Raw genomic sequence first — 14,615 nt, 5'->3', positions numbered from 1 at the left:
GGTGAGGGGCCGGCATATTACACCCACACGGAAGCAAACCAAGTAGGAAAATGAGAAAGAGACAGTCTAGATCCCATTTTGGCACACCAAGCATGGAGGTCGATGTCCCTGCATGGAACTGCTAAGGCTCAGAGACACCTGTAGGGCCAACAACAGCTCATGACATGTTGTCTTCTTACTGCAGCATGCTGCGACAGAAGACAATACTGGGGACACATAGCGGGGACGTAGTGCGGTCTCAGTTTGGACCCCCCACAGCAGGGCAAATCAAGAAGAGAACATAACCGATTAGCAACTAGAACAAAGCAAAGCCACAAAGCCCCTACAGAACCCCCCAATTCCAGGGAAGATCCCAGAATTCCCCCAGGACCAATGGGGAGAGAGTCATAAAGGTCAGCGAACAGACCAGGGGGAGGATGTGATGAGCAAAAACTCCATAGAATGGGAACAACTAGGGAATTAAAATCAACAACAAGGAGGATATAGAGACCCTGGGGGTGTTGGAGCAAAAGCATTCTAGCTGAGAGGAATTACTAGGAGGCAGAAGTAAGGCAAACATGAGGTGGGGCCAGAGGAAGGTAGAAGGCAACAGAAAAATGATTTAGGAAGCAAAGCTATAAATAGATGGATAAACATATGTGTGTCCATGTGTAAATACATTAATCCATAAAATAGAGATATATAAGTATATATATCTATGTATGTATGTATGTATGTATATATATATGGCAATTTATATGGCAATACACAGAGGTAGTGGACAGACTTTGAGCCCCTGCTCACACCCTTCCTCAATATAAGAACGCTTTGTTCTAATAAACTGTCATTCTATGATGCCCACACTCCCGGTACAATCACTGAAGACAAAATGGGTGCATAAACAAATGTGGTGAAGAAGGCAGATGGTACCCAGTTATTAAAAGATATAGTATCTGGGGTCTTAAAGGCTTGAAGTGAAACAAGCGGCCATCCAGCAGAGAAACAGCAAGCCCACATGGATGAAGCACACTAGCCTGTATGATCATGAAGTGTCATTGGGACCAGGTAACAGGCTTCAGAAGACCCATAACAAACAAACAAAAACATTGTTGAGAACAAGGGGGGTCAGAGCAGAGACCCAAAACCCATCTGTAGACAATGGAACATCCCCCACAAAGGGGTCACAGGGAAAGGATGAGTCAACTAGAGCACAGTAAAGTACTGATGAAGCACATAATATTCCTCTGGTTCCTTGAGGCTTCCTTCCTCTCTCCCACTATCATGACCCCAGTGCTGCCTCTCACTTTGGATTAGACCTGAGCACGTACACAGGTATAGATAAGAGATAAGAGCTCAGGACACATGGAATCCAGGAGCAGGAATGGGAATAGCAATACAAGAAGGGTAGGGAAAAGGGATATGGGGAGGGGGGAAATCTATCGTAATGATTGACATACAACCACACACCCACCTCCAACAGAAACCATTAGGAAAGGGAGACAGCAGTCAATGTGAGATATTAAAAAATAATTTATACTCTATCAAGGGGTCACGAGCTAGGGGGTGGGGAGAGAGGGGGAAAAAAGAGGAACTGATACCCAGGGCTCAATAGAAGGTAATTTTCTTGAAATGAATGATGGCAACGTATGTATAAATATGCCTGATACAATGAATGGCTTATAATAAGTGTTTTAAGAGCTCCCAATAAAATGATCTTTTAATTTTAAAAAAAGAAAGGAAGAAAAAAAAAGAAACTCAGGTGAGAGACTCCAAGGTCCTACTTTGGTTCTCCTGGGCTTGTTTCAATTTTCTTCAGCTTTATCCTGAACTTACATGTAAGCAATTGATGGTCTGTTCCACAGTAAGCCCTTGGCCTGGTTTTAGCTGCTGATATCGACCTTCTCTTTTGTCTCTTCCCACAGATGTAGTCAATATAATTTCTGTGTATTCGTTCTGGAGAAGTCCACGTGGTATAGTCACCTTCTCTGTTATTGAAAGAGGTATTTGCTATGAATGAACTCTTTTTCTTGCAAAGTTCTTCCTACCATTTCCAGCTTTGGTTCTGTCAGGAAGACCATACTTACCAACTAATGTTCTGTTGGCTTCATTTCCAACCTTTGCATTATAATCACCAATAATTATGAAAGTATCTTGATTGCATATTTATCAATTTCTGACTGAAGTAATTGGTTGAATTCTTCAATGTCTTCTTCACTAGTTTTTGTGGTTGGTGTATACATTTGAATAACAGTTAAATTGATTGGATATTCTTGGATGCAGATATATGTAATCTTGTCACAGACAGGTTTATACTTCAAGATTAATTTTGAAATGTCCATTTGTTTTTCAATGAATGCACCATTCCTCTTGATTGTGTTATTCCTGGCATAGTAAATCATATGATTTTCTGATTCAAAAGTGTCAATACTAGTTCATTTCGGTTTACTGAAGCCCCGGATATCCATCTCTATATGTTCCAATTCATTTTTGATGATTTTCAGTTTTTCTAGATTCATACTTTGCACATTACAAGTTTTGATCATTTGCAGATTTTGCAGCTGGTTATCCTTACTTTGAGTAGTGCTCGGTTCACAAATGAAGACCCAGAAAGCTCCCTTCTCACAGAACCACCCAGCTCAGGTCAGCCTGATTTCTTCCACTCTGAGAAAGCAGCTCATCCTTAGGGACATGTCGTGTCCTCAGACCCGAGGAGCCTGTCTTCTGGCATTATATCAGACAATGTTCTACTTCCCTGCATTAGGTCTTCAGTCTCCGACAAGGTTTGGAAGCTCTGCTTGAGGCTTTCAGTGGATACCGCCTCCAAAGTGGGCAGCCAGTTCCTTCTTCCTTGTCTGTTCTTGGTCTGGAAGCTCTGCTGAAAACTGTTCACTTTGAATGACCCTGCTGGTAGAGGAAATATCAGTCATGTGGCTCCCAACATCGCATTACCACTACCGTGTGACAAACTGGCTTAGAGATGGTGGGAGAAGTGGCTGGTAAGTTTGAACTGCAGACCTTTCAGTAAGCAGAGGAGCACTTAACCACTGTACTTGATGTATGCTATTTCTATAAACGCTCACATTTCTAGAAAAATACAGTCAAATTTCTATGAAAACAGTAAATAAAACTTGATAGGTATATGATGTGTTTTTCTTATTAGATTAGAAGAATATATTCAAGTAGAGAATGCAAAATGTCATAATGCAGAGATTCTCAAAATTGGGTGCCCAGATTAGCAAGCAGTAGCAGGACATCTGAGAATCTGTCCAAAATGCTCATTTGTGGGACCAAGCTCAGGCATTCAAATCAGAAACCCTAGTGTGGAGTCAGCCTTCTGAGTTTTTCCAAGCCTTCAGGGGATTCCCCTTTAAAGGTGATGGGTGAATAGGGTCATCTACGGTATTGATCCATTTTCATTTTCCATGTAATCCCCTGTCTTAGAAGTTGCAGCATCAGAGAGGAAAACTCCAGAATGGAGATCTAGAATGGCATAGATAAGGCAGGGCTTGAAGGAAGGAAAAATAAGGGTGTGTGGGGAGCTGGACTTCTGTATAACTAGAAAGAATAAGCCAGGGACCACAAATGTGAAATGTAGGGCACAGAAATTCTACAAAAATGTTGCATACATTTTGGTGATTTTATCTTTTATTCTCTACAGTTTCCTATATCTCTACCTACATCTTAAAGACAAATAACAATATATGCCTAGAAGAGCCTTAAACAGGCTAAAGATTTTATAAAATTATCAAAGACATTATTACAAGTTTCAAAGAGCCAATTTCTATGGATATGTAATCAAGATTAGCACGATGAGTGAGTCAAAGGCATATACTGGAAAAAATCACTATTTTTAAGAGACTCAACATTTTTAGCAGTTTTAGTTGGGCATAGTTTATACCTTGTAAATTATTTGTAAATGTAAAAATAATTGATTTCAGTCAATCCCTGTCATTATGCAACCATTATCACAATCCAGTTAATGAACTTTTCAGTCATTTTCAGTAATTTCCCATTCTGATCCCAGCCCTAGACAGCCACTGGTTTACAACTTGCTTGCATAGCTTTTCCTTTTCTATATATTTCAAATAAGCAGAATCAGATCATAGGTGATTTTTTTGCATTTGGATTAGTGTTGGGGTTCATTTGTGTTGTAGCATGAATCATTTATTTTTATTGGTGGAACCTGCTCATGGAGCAAAAGGCAGTAATTTGAATAGAGCAGGGAAGATAATGTGGTTTAACATCAGAAAAGATGTGCAACAGGGTTATCTCTTCTGACCACGCGTATTCAATCTCTATGCTCAGCACAGAATCTGGGAGCATGGACTATATGAAGAAGAACAGGATATCAGGTTTGGAAAGAGCTTTGGTCACAACCTGCCATATGCAGGTGACACAACCCTGCTCGCTGAAGGTGAAGTCCCTGAAGCACTAGCCGGGTAACTGTGCATGTAGGTATGTGAACTGAAGTCTCACCATTTTTACTCCTAAGCAGCATTCTGACTACACTTCTCCCGAGACAGATTTGCATATTCTGCTAGCTAGTATGGAAAATTAATGAATCCCCTGGGAGTGTTTTCCCTATTTGTCATTTGGAAGTACAAAATCCTTTCAGCTTGTAAACTCTGACTTGGCTCAGTGTGGCTCACTTAGAGAACAGATGCAGAGACAGCTGAGGTTTTGATAGAATATTTCTAGCTTTGAGTTCTGACTTAGCCATGGCAGGGAAGGATAAGTTAAAGTGCTTCTTGGGGTGGTTAGTGACTAAAATAATCGAAATATGGAAAGGGGGATATATAACTTTCAAAGAACTAACCACTCTAAATTTTTTTTGCTTTTCTTTCTCATGTATTTCTGCTTAAAAATTAAAAATAATTTTTCCTACATGCTTGTGGTATAGTTCACATTCCTTTTATTAACAATAAGTTTAAGGTAGAAGAAAGAAGTCCTGTGGCTTTAATGGTTAAATACTCAGCTGATAACCCAAAGGTTGATAGTTTAAAGCCACCCCTGATAAGGTTTGTGTCAATTTGACTGGACCTGAAATCTCCATAATGATATCTATCACAATGTAATCAACTCTATGATGAGATCTTCTATAAGTAGCCACACAGAAGTGGGAAGAATAAGGTAGAATGCTGCCTGGAAACAATGAAAGACATTTTCTTTGTGGGGTGTGGCTAACTTTTTTATATGTTGACACTATGGGAAACCTGGCTTACTACTTGCTGGTCTAGGCACTGTATCTAGCTCCTGGACCAGCTGGCCTTGGGAGTTATCACTGGCCTGACACATTATTTGATGACTTGGATTCATCTGCCTCTGCCTTTAACAGTCTGCATTTTTCCTATTTCCTGGTTCATTCATCCCCCCAGCAGCTAACCAAAATATTGGTAGTTTAAACCCAACTTTGATAGGTTTTGTGTCAACTTGGCTGGACCGGAAACCTCCTATGACAAGAACTAACATAATATATCTAACTTTATGATGTGATCTTCTGTAAGCAGCCACGCAGGAGTGGGAAGCATAAGGTGGCGCTACCTTCTTAATCAAGTCACTGCTCTGATGCAATGAAAGTAAAGGAGTTAGGAAAATATCCCAGCTTAGCATCAAACACACAGACTTGAACCAGACTGGACTAAAGCACTTCTGCAACTGTCTTATCAGTGGTTTTGCTTTTCTAGAGAATGGATGCCTAACCTTTGTAGGCATTGTACCTTTGATTTTTAGTCAACTTTGGTTGTTGCATCCTCAGGAGTCATTTACTGTGGCCTAATTTTCCATGACTCCCACATTCAGTCACAATCCACAGTTTGAGAAGCTTAGAACACAGACCAACACTTTACTGGCAGGAAGACAGGGTGGTATGCTCCCATGAAGATTTCACCGAAGGGGCAGTTTACTGTGTCGCATTGGGTCACTGTTAGTCAGAATTGACGTGACAGCACCTAACAATAAGATTAAAGCTTCCGTGATTGACTGCAGAGTTTCCTTTCTTTTCAATATGTGTCTGAAACACTGTCAGGTAAGTGTTGGACTGATAAACAGAAGGTCGGGGGTTCAAACTCAACGGCTTTCAGGAAAAGACAAGAAAGATTTACAGCTTTGGAAAGCCTCCATAGATTGACTGTGCATCAGAATCAGCTTGCTGGCAGAGAGGCTGCTTTGTTTTAAAGCACGGCTTTCACATTAGTATTTAGCATAAGTATTAGCATTAGTGTTTTGAAGTGACCTGTTCCTTTTTTCTGATCAGTTCAAAGTATTTTCTAGTTTTCTTATGATTTCTTCATGGCCTTGTAAGTTCTTTAAAAATTCACTATTTAATTTCTAAGTATTTGCAAATTTCCCAGATTATTTTCTTTTGTTTGTTTCTAATTTAATTTTGTTGAATTAATTTCAGTATAAAGAACATGCTTTGCATGATTAAGTTCTTTAAATTCATAGACTTGTTTGATGTTCTATGATGTTTAATGCTGTAGAATGTATGTCTGCACTTGATAAGAAAGTCTACTCTTCAGTAATTGAGTTAAGTGTTCATATATGTCAGCTATAATTGAGTTCATAGTATCAGTTAAAGTGTCTATATCCTTGCTAATTTTACTAAGAATTATTAAATTGGTCTTTAAGTTTTTTAGTTACAATCATGTAATCATCTAAATCCCCTTTGAATATATATATATATTTGTTTTCTATATGTTTCTTGTCACTTTTGTTCTTATTTTTCTTTGTGGATGTCTTCTTTAAGTTACATACTTTTTTGTGTGTGGGTATCATTTTCAATTCCTGTATTGATTTCCTTAGTAATTTCTCTAGAATTATAATATCCATATTGTTGCAATGTACTTCAGACTAATAATATATTAATTTTGCTAATGCACACAACATTAAATTCACTTTTCTTTCTTTCTTCTTTCATGACTTTGTGTTCAGGTCAGATTCTTCCATGGAAGTGAAATATTATGGTGTTAGTGGTGGTAGCCCAAATATCTAACACTCAAAGAGAAAATTCTGTGATTAGAATACTGTTATATACAAAATGTTATATCTTTGTCTCTTATTTATCTTGCTTCTTTGTTTCAAATTAAGTTCAGTTGAACAAGTAAAACTCGAATAGAGCAAGTAGAAACTACTAGTAAGAAAAGGCATGATAAATAAGATTAATGAGGGAAAATTAAGACCATAATAGTAGGGAGAGGAATTATTAAAGAACTAGAGAATAATCATGTTTCATTGCTGCTATACTGCACTCTGGATATATCATCCCTTCCATGTGCCCCATCTGTGAAGGACTGTCCAATTGTGTTATAAGTGGGTTTGGGATCTACTTGTCTCCACTTTATCTATACTCCTTCATGTCAATTTGAATGCTTGTTTTTGAATTTCTTATACCTTTTCCATGACACCTCATGAACACTTGTATAAACAAGTTCATTTAATGCATGAAATCCAAGATAGATAAACCCTTCAGAAGTAGAAATGGGAGTAATGACTTTACCGAGGGTACAGGAGAAAGAGAGGGGAAGGTGGGAAAGGAGAAGCTGTTAGTAACAATAACTACATTACCCCACTTGAGAGGAATGAAAGCTAGAATTGTAGGTGAACAGATACATTCATCTAGTGTGAGAAATGGCAAAATAATAATAATAAATATAATAATAAGGATTTCTGGGGGTAAGGGGGAACAGAGGGGATAAAGGGGAACTGATATCAAAGAATTCAAGAAGAAAAGAAATGTTGTGAAAATGATGGTGGCAGCAATTGTACATTATGCTTGATCTAATTGAATTATGGATTGTTATAATATCCATGAAAGCTCCCAATAAAATGATGGGGGAAAAAAGAAAAGGCATCAGTTTAACATATGAGGGGGTATCCCCCCCAAACGAAGAAAGCTCCATGGGGCAGAGCTTCTGTAGTACACATTTTTCCCTCTAGACAAGTATCTAGCAACTTGGTCTGAGTTAGTGCACACAGTGGTATCACTTGGGAAGGTTCTCTCTGGTCACAGTGAATGTTTTTGTAAAAGAAGTTTTGCTTAAACCTGGATTTTTGTGATGGCCGATTTAAGAGAACAGCATGCAGCTATGACATTTTGTTTCCTGCTTTGGAAAAATGCCAGAGAAACTGCTGTGATGTTGAACACAGCTTACAAGGACAGCGCTATGGAAAAACTCAAGTGTACCAGTGGCTTTCTCATTTCAAAAAAGGTGAAATGTCGGTTGATAACAAACCTTGTTCTAGACATCCATCAACTTGCTGAATGGGGTAAAATGTTGACAGCATTCATCCACTGTGCTCAAAGACCAATAACGGATCACTGAAGAGATAATGAAGTTATCTGGACTATTTTGGAGCTGTCTTCAGCAAATTTTAATGAAGGATTTTGGAATAGAAGGGTCACTTGGAAATTTGTGCTTTGGGTTCCAACTGAACAGGAAAAAGAGTAGAAACATGCCATGCTTTGAAAGAACAGCTCTGAAGCAACCCCGACTTTTTTCCCCAAGGTCATTGCTAGTGACAAGACATGGTGCTATTCTTATGACTCTGAAAGCAAACATCAATCAAGTCAGTGGGAGACACCATCAACACCTTGTCTAAAAAAGCTCATCAAGTGAAATAAAAGATCAAGGTGATGCCCATTTGTTTTCTAGATGTGAGGGGGATGGGAAATGTGGAGTTTGTTCTACCAAGTCAGATTGTTAATCAAGCTCTCTTTATAAAGGTTCTGAAAAGATTGCATAACAGTGTGAGTCAAAAACCCCGATTTGTGGCAGGCAGGGGGCTGATTTTGCCACCACAGCAAAACACCTGCCCATGCAGCCATCTCAGTGCGCCAGTTTGGGGCAAAGAACATCATGCCTCTCTGGCCCCATGCACATTATTCACCTGACCTTGCTCCATACAACTTCTTTTTGTTTCCACTAACAAAGAGGGACATCAAAGACAGCGATTTGACAGTATAGAAATGGTGAAGAAAAAAAATGAGGGAGGTGCTGTTGGCTATCCAAAGAGATGGGTTTGAAAAATGTTTCCAAGAATAGAACTGTAGATTTGATAAATGTATTGTGTGCAATGGAGAGTACTTTGAAGGTGATGAAGTTGTTTTGTAAAAAAAAAATTAAGTACATAGCTTTGAAAAAAAAATTCTGGTTTTATTTGGGTACCCCCTCATATGAGCCAACATAAGTGCCAGGTTCTATTCCAAGCTGCACAAGTACAGACGATACCCAAAGAAACTCTGAGATTTCAAATACTCTATAACTATAGTGCCAGAATGAGAAATGCAAGGACCATATCCTAACAGCACAGCATATACTTTTGAAAATTATAGTGAAATTGAAACTTACAGAAAGCAAAGCCAATCTTATCTCCTTTTGTTTACCAGAATATACTCTTTTTAAGCTCAAGTTAGAAATTATTTGCCCATTTTCTATTTGTATTTTCCATATTGATTTGTCAGAGCTGTTCAGTCATTTATCACCTAAATGTATTACAAATAATTTCCACACTATTACCAGTATATATTGTTGAATGTCTTTCTCCAAGTTTAATGATGTCGTTCGATGAACAGAGATTATAAAGGTCCTTTATATAGTTTATTTTATCATCTTTTACTTCAAAGTACATAGTTTTGTGTCCTTTTAAATTAACATTTAAAATGCCACAAAAATGCTCTTCCATTTTTCCTTCTAAAATTGTTATTGTTTTAACTATCATACTTAGATCTGAAATATATTTTGAATTCCTATTTTTGTAGAATGTTAAGAATCAAGATGTCTATTTCCTCCATATGGCTACCCAATTAATCATTTATTGGATAGGTAACATTTTTTTCTTATCTGGAGCACCAGCTTAGTCATATATTTGATCTTTTCTGAATCCATTCTGTTTTATTTGTCCATGTACATACACAAACAATATCACAATATATTAATTACTCTTACATTCTACACCATTTGCCAGTGTATAAGATCCCACTTTATTCATCTTCCTCAACAATTCATTTCCTCAATCTTCCCCATGGATGTTTCACTGGAATTATGTTCCAATCAGTTTGGGGCAGATTGAGTGTAGATCAATACTGAGTATTCCTACCATGAACATGGCTGATTGTGTTCGTTGTGGCTGAGCTGATTCGAACTCCTGGTTTTCGTTTGTGTAATCACAGAACTGCCCCATCAGGCTTTCCAGGGTGTGGCTTTCAGAAGCACATCCTCAGACCTATCTTCAGAGACAGCCCTGTGCAGGCTTAAGCCACCCATCTTTTGCTAGTACCGACGCACGTAAACACTTGGCTACCCAGGATGGTATATCACTATTTTTATTTAAGTCTTCTTTAATTTATTTAAATAAAGCTTTGTACGTTTCCAATACGGATCTTATATATTCATTGGAAAGAGTCAATGGTGAATTCAATGAAGCTAGTCTTCTTTTTAGGCCAAAAAAAAAAAGATTTGAATAATTTATATGCAACCACACACCCAAAACCCTTTTCCTGAACACACTCTCACACCAACCATTCATGTCCGTCCAACTACTATGAGCTTTGAGTATGATTTTATCATTCTACCTTCTGACATACATCGGAAAATGGAACAAAACAAAGTTTTGACTTTTCTTAGGCATTGTCTCTCACATATTTTCCATGAAGTTACCTCCAATAATTTGAAGTTTCGATGTTTCTCTTTATAACACTTCTAACAATTTTTCCAATTCCATTAATATCTATTTCCTTGTGAAAATAAAGTTATAAGCAACTATGGTCAAAGAGCACTGGATACTTCAGGGCATTAAATGATCTCTATGTCCAGTGCATTTGTGTTTTGGGCATACATCATATACCCTTCAGGGTATCATATCCCGCTTTTGAGAATAGATAATCCCTACAAGGCCCTCACATTTTAATATCAGTGCCCTATTTTTAATTAAATCTCTTGCTTTATATCCATAAAATAAGATTGCACATACACAGACAGAAGGGAGGCCTTCTGGCCTCTAATAGCTATCCCTGGGAGCACTGGCCTTGCTTAATGCTCACAAGCACATTTAACACGAAGCGAGTTGAAGGGGATACGTCCTGAGGCCTTTGAAGTACATCCATCACCAGAGAAAACCTGAATTCCTGAAAGTCAATATAAAATTCACTATTTATATCTCTGGGAAAACAAAAACAAAGGGCACCACTACAAACACATCCATTTTATCAAAAGAATAACTTTAGGAGATTGATCTATACAAGTCAACAAAGTGAATATATTAAGTTGCATTTGATTTGTGATCATTTATTTATATTCCAGGCATTCTTGGTTTCAAAGCTTTGCTACTTTGATGCAAGTGACTTTGGCAGCTAGCAAAGGAATTGTAATTTTCCCTCTGTTGGGAGAAAAAGCTATTTAATTCTCTATGTCAAGACATTAGAGTGTGAGGAGCAAAGGCCAGCCTACTGAGATCAAAAGTTAAAACCTTCAGATTTCACTCAACCTAAGTCTATCCAAGCATTTAATTTCATATAAAGCATTCTTTTTTAATGTCCTCTAATCTGTGATATATCAGACATATATTTTTTCTTATCAAAATATTATTTTCTCCTAGAAGAGGCATGATTAGAATATTATATATTATTCAGTAAACTATTAAAGAGCATTCATTTCTTACAGAAACTATCTTTGTTTTTCAAGCAAACCTCTGTAGACTAAGAATCCAAAACAGCATTTTACACTTCAAGGTCAGAATACCCTATTACAAGTGATCATTGAAAGCTGAGTTCTATCTGGTGAACACATTCTAGCAAATTTAGCAATACTTCCATGAGTAGATAAGTTTACATTTCTTCTTAGGTGTATTCCTGGATGTAAGATACTGCTGATGCTTTCATGTAATTATATTAATTTTAATATGGTCGTTATATAATGGAAATATGACAGTCTTTAAAAATACCTTAAGAATCTATACTAATATGCCATCACAAATATTCTTCCTCCTCGATAACTCTTAGCGGTGACAGAAGAACATTTACAAGTTAACTATCAAGCCAATCACATTCTCCTCAACCCCAAAACCATTCATGCAAATGGAAATATATTCAGAACCTGAGTATATCTTTTTTTTAACAATTTATTGGGGCTCATACAATTCTTATCACAGTTCATACATATACATACATCAATTGTATAAAGCACATCTATACATTCCCTGCCCTAATCATTCTCAAGGCATTTGCTCTCCACTTAAGCCCCTTGCATCAGGTCCTCGAACCTGAGTATATCTTATTTATAGATTTTACTTTTGAAATTTTTAGTTCTTTAAAAAATAAAATTATATACTAAATGACAAAAGCGAATACAAACAAAAGCAAATGACTAGATCATTATAATTCTTTAACATATTTGCACAGGTTAAAGAATTAATTCAGATATATTTTTAAACATAGCTCTCTGGATTTAAATCTTAAGATGGATATATTTCATAAGACACAAAGGAATAGAAATATTGAACTTTACTTAGTAAGCTTAATGGTGGTGGTAGACACTATCCGGTGTATATTGTAGAAGAGAACAAGTACATAAATTAGGGTCTTGGTTTAACAGAGATGGAAAGAGAGAGACAATGAGAGCTTGAAAGAGATAAAATCAGAGAAAGCAAAATGTTAACAACACATAGATTTAGTGAAGTGTTCATAGTACTTTTCATTCAACTTTTCCTTAAAATTTTTCCAAAAATAATATATACATTAAGAAGTGTGGGACATTAAAATTGTATCTCTATCTTGTATAAAAATCCAAATTAAGGATTCCTTAACTAATTAATTCTACAATTTAGTTTCAAAGCATAATAAGAGTATTAAACATTCTGGATACCTAAGACATTGAGTATATGAGAAATTTGTATTTAAGCGATACACTAATGTCATTTGAAAAGCAATGAGATATTTATTTACCCCATCCCATCCCCACAGTCAGAGGGTAGTACTAACAGCGGGCTAACAAATTCAAAAGTATCAACTCAGATTCCTCACCAGCCAGTTGAAACCAACTGCCATTGGGTCATCTCTGATTCATGACAACCCCACAAGTTTCCAAATAGGACTACATTCCATAGGATTTTCAATAATTAATTGTTCCAAAGTTAATGCCAGGACATACTTCTGAGGTACCCCTGGGTAGACCCAAGCATCCATCCTTTCGGTTTAGCTGCTAGTGCTTACTGGTTTAAAACACACCACCTGAGGGCTTCACCAGGTACACTAAATGCTACAACTCAATGTGACCCTTCAAGCCTCCCTGTCTACTTCTTCTGTGATCCCAGTTATCACAGCAGACATTAATGAAGCTATGTGGCATGACTGCCTTGCCTTAAAATTAGGCTGAAACTAAAAAAAATCACTTAATTCATGTTCAAACAGTATTCAGCTTCTCAGTTCAATGGAATCATGCATTCTGGTTTCCCTTTTTCATAATCAATATATACAGATGAAATGCAAACCCCACACAAAACATACTCCACCTTTATTTTGACATGGCCATATTCAACGGAGTGCAAGAACTTGTCGCCATAATTATGACACTCCTTCATATTGTTCATTTGGTTCTATCCCTGTTCAATAAACATTTATTTCTATTCCCAGATTGTTTATTTCAAAAACTGTATGATCTGTTGTAGAGAGTCCAGCTCTGTGCATACATTGGTAAAGGCTCAGAACCTACACAATGTTGATGGAGAAGACTCTAAGAGTTGCCTACGACATGATTAGCACCCCTGTCTGACTACCCATCCAATATCTCTGCTTACTCCCAACCAACCCCTTGATAATGGCCACATAACATGATTATCAACCTGTGGTCTGGTGACTCCAAAATTGAAAAACTGAACATTTCACAAGTTAGCCTCTTCTTGCTCTGAAATGGTCAAAAACTAAAATCAAATATCTTTGCATCCATTCCTACTTCTGGCCCTCTTTGTTTGTAAAGTGGAGCTACACTCCCTACCCTTCTCCATGGCTGTGATATTTGGGAGACTATCAGTGCCTTTTTAAAAAAAAACAAAACTTTTCATTAGGGGCTCATACAACTCTTATCACAATCCATACGTATACATACATCAAATTGTATAAAGTACATTCTTTGCCCTAATCACTCTCAAAATATTTGCTCTCCACTTAAGCCCTTTGCATCAGGTCCTCTTTTTTTTTCCCTCCCTCCCCACTCCCCCCTCCCTGTCAGTGTCCTTTTAAAGGCGCTGTTGAGTGGACGGGAGCCAGAAGACCAGTGGTTAACAGCAGGGGACATGAAACACTTCACTAACCAGCAATTCCAGGAGGTGCTCTTACTCTGATGACTAGTGTTCTTTGAGAGCTCTGGAGAGTCCTAGCTTCATGCCTTGGGACAACAAAGAAAGAGTCCAATCCCTGTTGCCAGGGAAAGTCTTCTCATACTTGGTAGTTAAAGTATGGATTCTAAGAACACATTTGGGTCAAACATCCTCATAAAGTGTATCCAGAACAACTCCAGGTCCCAAGTTTAAGAAAGTCTCTTTACCCAAGAAAAAAGAAATATTCTACCTATATCAATTATGATCAAGGACATCCTGTGATCTCTTTTTAATAATGCATGTGGGTTTTTGATCCACCCTCCAATCTC

The 14,615-nt window shown here is 37.5% G+C and overlaps 1 protein-coding gene across 1 annotated transcript in view; it reads right to left on the bottom strand.

Moving 5' to 3' along the window:
- The window catches only part of VWC2 (von Willebrand factor C domain containing 2), a 136,087-nt gene that overhangs the window by 82,885 nt on the left and 38,587 nt on the right, over nucleotides 1–14,615 (bottom strand). The window lies entirely within an intron of this gene.

The sequence above is a fragment of the Tenrec ecaudatus genome, chromosome 9 (genome assembly GCF_050624435.1).
Source record: "Tenrec ecaudatus isolate mTenEca1 chromosome 9, mTenEca1.hap1, whole genome shotgun sequence".
NCBI classification, from domain to species: domain Eukaryota; kingdom Metazoa; phylum Chordata; class Mammalia; order Afrosoricida; family Tenrecidae; genus Tenrec; species Tenrec ecaudatus.
This window is presented reverse-complemented; position numbering and strand designations above follow the sequence as displayed.